The following is a 6,708-nucleotide window of genomic DNA, read 5'->3' as shown; positions in this document are numbered from 1 at the left end:
TGGAGAACTCTGGGAAGAAAGGTGGAGTCATCAGTTGGACAAAGAGGGAAGAAGACATGAAGGAGGAGAGTTAAAAGCCATGAGCTACTTGGCAGCACGTAAGTGAATAGAAATGGGTTAAGTTATAAGAACTAGTTAGAAACAAGCATAAGCTGTAAGCCAAGCTTTCATAATTAATAAGAAGTCTCAGTGGTGTTCTTTATAAGTTGGTGGCCCAAAGCCAAGTCTGACTACAGTCATTCTCTCTATTTCCTGTTCTTGACTACTGGTGGCATACACCTTTTCTCCTTCTTCTTCTTCTTCTTCTTCTTCTTCTTCTTCTTCTTCTTCTTCTTCTTCTTCTTCTTCTTCTTTTGGTTTTTTGAGACAGGGTTTCTCTGTATAGCTTTGTGCCTTTCCTGGAACTCACTCTGTAGCCCAGGCTGGCCTCAAACTCACAGAGATCCGCCTGCCTCTGGCACACACCTTTAATCCCAGCACTCAGGAGGCAGAGGTAGGTGCATGTTTGTGAGTTCGAGGCCAGCCTGGGCTACAGAGTGAGTTCCAGGACAGCCAGGGCTACACAGAGAAACTGGAGGTTCTTGAGAACACCTATAATCCCAGCTCTTAGGAAGCACAGGCAGAAGGACCAAAGTTCATCCTCCGCCTCTAGTAAATTGGAGGCCAGCTGGACTATGGGAGACCTTGTCTCAAAAACAAATGTGTTCTTAAGGTTCAGGACTTCACAGGTGGGGAAATGGTTTCACAAATTGAAAACTTGGAATTAGACTATTATTATTATTATTATTATTATTATTATTATTATTATTGTCTCAATGTTCTATTGCTGTGAAGAGACACCATGACCATGGCAACTCTTATAAAGGAAAACATTTAATTGGGGCTGGCTTACAGTTCAGAGGTTTAGTCCATTATTATCACGGTAAGAAGCATGGTGGTGTGCATGCAGAGAAGGAGCTGAGAGTTCTACTCTTGATCTTCAGGCAGCAGGGAGAGGCCCTGGGTCTGGCTTGGGATTCTGAGACCTCAAAGCCCACCCCGAGTGACATTCTTCCTCCAACAAGGCCACACCCCCTAATCCCTCTCAAGTAGGGACACTTCCTAATGACCAAGTATTCTTTGTCATCAAACTTCAGCCCTAGCCCAGTTCTTTAATTTTTTTTTTTATTCATTGAGGGCTGGAGAAATGGGTCAGTGGTTAGAGCACTTGTTGTCCTTGCTGAGGACCCAGCTTCAGTTCCCAGCACCTACATGGTGGCTCACAACAACCACCGGTAACTCCAGTTCCAGGGGGGTCTGATGTCCTTTTCTGGCTTTGGGGATCAATGGGTACATGCGGCACATGTACTTACATTCAGGCAAAACATCCAGATGCGTAAGTTAAAAAAAAAATGCTTGAAAATGTGTACTTTGTGTGTGTACATGTTTGTGCATACAGGGGCACGTACGTGTGTGTGTGAGCCTTGTGTGCTCCAGCGTGTACAGAGGGCAGAAGCTAACCTCAGGTATTTCTTGAGACATGATTCCTCGCTGACCCGGGGCTTGTCAATATGCCAGTGCTTAGCTTGGGAGCCCTGTGGGTCTGCCCCTCTCGGCCTCCCCAGCCCTGGGGTTCCATGTACATACCACCGTGTTCACTTGTTTGTTTTTTAGCGTGGTCCTCCTGTGTAACCCTGGCTGGGCTTAAATGCTTGTGCCGCCGTGCCTGGCGTGCCCAACTTTTTACCTGGATTCCGGGCATCCGACTTCGGTTCTCACGTTTGCATGACAAGTACCCTACTAGCTGAACCATCTCCTCAGCTCCCCCACCTCCCCACCCCCCTGCCCCCTTCTCAAGACAGGGCCTCTCTCTAGGTAGCCGCCCTGGCTGTCCTGGAACTCACTCTGTAGACTATGCTGGCCTGGAACTCACAGAGATCCGCCTGCCTCTGTTTCCCTGAATGCTGGCCTCTAACTTGCTTTATAGCCAAGGATGACCCTAACTACTACTGTGTTCCTGCCTATACCTCCCAAGTGCTAGGGTTATAGGTGTTCATGGTCTTCAGTCTAGGGATCAAAGCCAGGGTCTTCTGCATGCTCAGTAGATGCTCTAACCACAGAGCTACATCCTTAGCTCCTTCCGTTGATTTTTTTTTTTTTTTTTTTTTTTGGTATTTGCATGTATGTCTATTCAGGTATTGTGTGTATTGCATGCTAGGTGCTGGGAATCTAATATGGTTCCATTAAAAATAATAGACTTTGGGACTGGCAAGATTTCTCAGAGGGTCAAGTCACCCCCACGAAAGCCAGATGACCTGAGTTCACTAGCCAGAGCCCATGTAAAGGTGGAAGGGGATAACTGATTCTACACCGTTGTCCTCCAGCCTCTGCACAGGTGACTTCTAGGGCAAGATGGCAGAATGGCAATTTCCAGTCTTCTGTGAGTAGGGAGCCAGGGAGGCCGCAGAGAAACTCTATTTTGAGCAGAGAAAGGGAGGAAGAGTTCTCCAGGAATCTTGAAGGTGGTGACAGGAAAGCTGAATAGCATGGAGATGTAGAAGAACAGGAAGCAACCCTAAGACAGGTTCCTACTATGTAGCCCTGGGTAGACTAGGCTGGCCTCAGAGATCTGCCTCGCTCTGCCTCCCAAATACTGGCACATGCCATCACACCCCTCTCTTAGCAGCTCTACATTCAGGGCTGGAAAGATGACCTAGAAGCAAAGAGAAGAGCACTAGGGCTGGAGAGGTGGCTTGGTGGTTAAGAGAACCCACTGGCCAGGCGGTGGTGGCGCACGCCTTTAATCCCAGCACTCGGGAGGCAGAGCCAGGCGGATCTCTGTGAGTTCGAGGCCAGCCTGGTCTACAGAGCGAGATTCTGGACAGGCACCAAAACTACACAGAGAAACCCTCTCTTGAAAAACCACACACCACACACACACCACCACCACCACCAAACCATGACTGCTCTTCCAGAGGTCCTGGGTTCAATTCCCCTCAACCAAATGGCAGCTCACAACTGTCTGTAACTCCAACAACTGCCACCCTCGCACAGACATACATGCAGGCTAAACACCAATGCACATAAAAACAAACCATTTTAAAAAGATGTGTGTGTGTGTGTGTGTGTGTGTGTGAGAGAGAGAGAGAGAGAGAGAGAGAGAGAGAGAGAGAGAGAGAGAGAGAGAGAGAGTTGGTGATAAACCTACTTAAAAGCTGATGCAGTGGATGATGATGGGAATGTATTTAGGAGCATCCAATGTAGAAGTCACTGAGGAGAGCCCTCTAAAAGCTAAATAGAGGAGCTGATGTAGCATGGCTGGTGAGTGTGTGCCATGAATGCAGGTTGCCCACACACCCAAATATGTAAACGTGATAATAATAAAAACTGAGGGTGGCGGTAGGTGCTCCTTACCCCAGCACTAGAGAAATAGAGGCAGGAGTATCGGAAATGCAAGGTCTTCTTTGGCTAAATGGTTCAAGGTCTCGGACACCTAAGCCCCTGATGGAACATGAAAAGGAGGCGGAGGAAGTGGAGAAATCGGGTTAAGCAGTATAAAGTACAGGCTGCTGAGGACCTTAAACTTTGTGGCCAGCAAAACCAGTCACATGATCCGGTGGGAGTACCACGGGATCTTTCGGCCCAGGGTCCCACCCTGGTCCGTTTGCTCTCTGAGGCTTGGGCGACCTGTCCCTACATACAAGGCATTTGCCCCGCCCCGGGGCGTGGCCACAGTCTGAGGGGTGAGTGAACACCTGCCTGACCCACATTCCCCTGAGGCTGGTGGGGCTAGTGGGTGCCCATCTAAAAGGCCTCCGGAATAAATGTGGTCCAGCCTTACACAACATACCCTTAAGCGCCCTCGGAAAACGCCTACCCGGCTCTGCCCGCACACACACCAACCTGGTGAGTGAGAGTTGAGGAATTGTTGCCCAGTTGTGACCATTACAACTTGACTGGCAGGTTCTGATATTAGAAGAACCAGAAAAAAAAACTTCTCCAACTACCTCAGCCTGGAGGAATTCTCCTCCCCCACCCCCTGTTCACTTTAATGGGGTTAGCTTTAGTCCAGGCTGACCCTCATCTTAGCCTCCTTGAGTTGCTCGGATTATAACGGACATGGTCACATTCTGCTGAACTTTTGGACTTACTTTTCTTTTTATTATTTTCTATAGTTCTGTCTCATTTGATTTGTGTTTTTAAAATTTTAATTTAAGAACACGTATCAGTATTTTTATGGGTATGGTTGCTGTTTGCTTTTGAGTATCTATCTACATGCCCCACACACAAGCCTGGTGTCAGCGGAAGTCAAAAGAGGGCACTGGATTCCCCTGGACCTGGAGTTACGCAGGGTGTGAGCCACCTTGTGGGTGCTGGGAACCGAACCAGGGTCCTCTATAAGAGCAGCAAGTGCTTTTAAACATTGAGCCCATCCCTCCAGTTGTTTTCTTTTTATTTACTTGGCGGGTGCATACATGTCATGTTAAGCATAGAGGTCAAAGGGACAGCTTTTCGGGAATAGCTTATCTCTTCTTATTATCTTCCTTGTTGAGGGAGGTGGTTTTTGGTTTGGTTTGGTTTTTGGTTTTTTCGAGACAGGGTTTCTCTGTGTAGCTTTGGAGCTTGTCCTGGAACTCACTCTGTAGACCAGGCTGACCTCGAACTCAAAAAAGATCTGCCTGCCTTTGCCTCTTGAATGCTGGGATTAAAGGTGTGAACACTGTGTCTGGATTAAGTTTTTTTTTTTCTTCTTCAAGTCAGGGTTTCTCTGTATAGCTTTGCGCCTATTCCTGGATCTTGCTCTGTAGACCAGGCTTGGCCTCGAACTCACAGAGATCTGCCTGGCTCTGCCTCAACTCAAGTGCTGGGATTAAAGGCGTGTGCCACCACCGCCCGGCTAAGATTTATTTTTTAGTCCGTGCTTGTATTTGTGTCCATGTGTGGATCTGCATATGAGTGCAGGGTCACCTGGAGTCCAGAAGAGTGTGTCAAATGTCCTGGAACTGTCAGTTGCAAGCAGTTGTGAGTCACCTGACGTCATTCCTCTGTGAGAGCAGTTCATCATCTTCAGCGATGGGCTGGCTGTCTCTCTAGCCCATCCCATGCCTGACTTCTACGACTTCTTTAGCTTCTTTCTTGTGGGGAGGGAGGGTTGAAGTAGTGTCTAACCTGTGCTACCTGGATCTCTCCTAGCTCAGGATGGCCTTGAACTATCCGGGACTCTCCTTCAAAGCTTCCTAATACTTCTAAGTTTCCTAGTGGGATGTATCATTGAACCTGGCCCTTCCTTTTAAGGTTATATATATATTTCCCCCCCCCCCAGACAGAGTTTCTCTGTGTAGTTTTGGTGCCTGCCCTGGATCTCGCTCTGTAGACCAGTCTGGCCTCGAACTCACAGAGATCCACTTGCCTCTTCCTCCTGAGTGCCAGCACTAAAGGTGTGCGCCACCATGTGCCCAGAGAATGGATGAATTCTGAAAAGGTGCTCCTGGGTCACCAGACTATTAGAAAAATTCACCCCCAAGAAATTACAATTTCCCCAGGCATTTTTGGATGACCTTGTAGAAGAAACTGACTTGGCTAGAGAGACTTGGAGATGAGTTAATGGTGGACAGGGCCATGCCTTGGCTGACAGCTCAGTTATATTTATCTGCTTTCTGTTTAAGCCCCACCCTCCCATCAGAACTGGGAGATGGCCTTGGAGAAGCTCTTTATCCTTCTTCCCAATATGGCCACATTGAATGAATAGACTTTTTCTGTGCCATTTTAATGGTCATGTGGAGGACAGGTAGGTGGCTCCTTGGCTTCAGACTGTGAGCCCACTTGTCACAATACAGCTAGGACAGGTGTAAGGAAGCTTTCTGGCTTCGGTACTGATAATGCACAGTCACTGATCTCAGATCAATGATTGAATGCTTCTAAGAACACATACTGATCTCGCAGAGGACCCGAGTTTTGTTCCCAGCACTCACATCAGCAGCTTGCAACCACCTGTAACTCCAGCTGGAGGCCTCCATGGTTACCTGCAAAACACACACACACACACACACACACACACACACACACACACACACACAATTTAAATATGTAAAAAAAAATGAGACAGGGTCTCTGAAAGGGCGCTGGTTACTGTGTGGGAAGGTCACCTTCACGACAGAACCCAGTGTTCGTTTTTAGAGCTTTATTAGGAGGGAAAGGGGGGAGGGGAAAGAAGAGAGCCAGGCCTGGAGAGAGAGAAAGATGTTTAGGGGGGGAGGGAGCAGAGCAGAGCAGAGAACAGAGAGAGAGGGTGGGTCCCAGTCTGGCTTTTTTTTTTTTTTTTCTTCGAGACAGGGTTTCTCTGTGTAGCTTTGAGCCTTTCCTGGGACTCACTTGGTAGCCCAGGCTGTCCTCGAACTCACAGAGATCCACCTGCCTCTGCCTCCCGAGTGCTGGGATTAAAGGCGTGCGCCACCACCGCCCGGCCCAGTCTGGCATTTTAAGGTGCAGATTGTGTGACCATGATGCGCATATGTAGTCACCAGCGCCCCCGATGAAGTAAGACACAAGACTCTGCGCTGTGCATGTGCAGGAGTGAGGGCAGGGTCCTAACAGTCTCACTAGGTCGCTCCAGCAGACTTGAAACAGTGTCTTAGAAATCAAGAACAGAGCTGGGTGGTAGTGGCGGTGGCGGCGGCGCACGCCTTTAATCCCAGCACTTGGGAGGCAGAGCCAGGGGCATCTCTGTGA

Source organism: Peromyscus maniculatus, chromosome 21 (genome assembly GCF_049852395.1).
Source record: "Peromyscus maniculatus bairdii isolate BWxNUB_F1_BW_parent chromosome 21, HU_Pman_BW_mat_3.1, whole genome shotgun sequence".
NCBI lineage: Eukaryota > Metazoa > Chordata > Mammalia > Rodentia > Cricetidae > Peromyscus > Peromyscus maniculatus.
Note: the sequence above shows the minus strand (reverse complement) of the source record.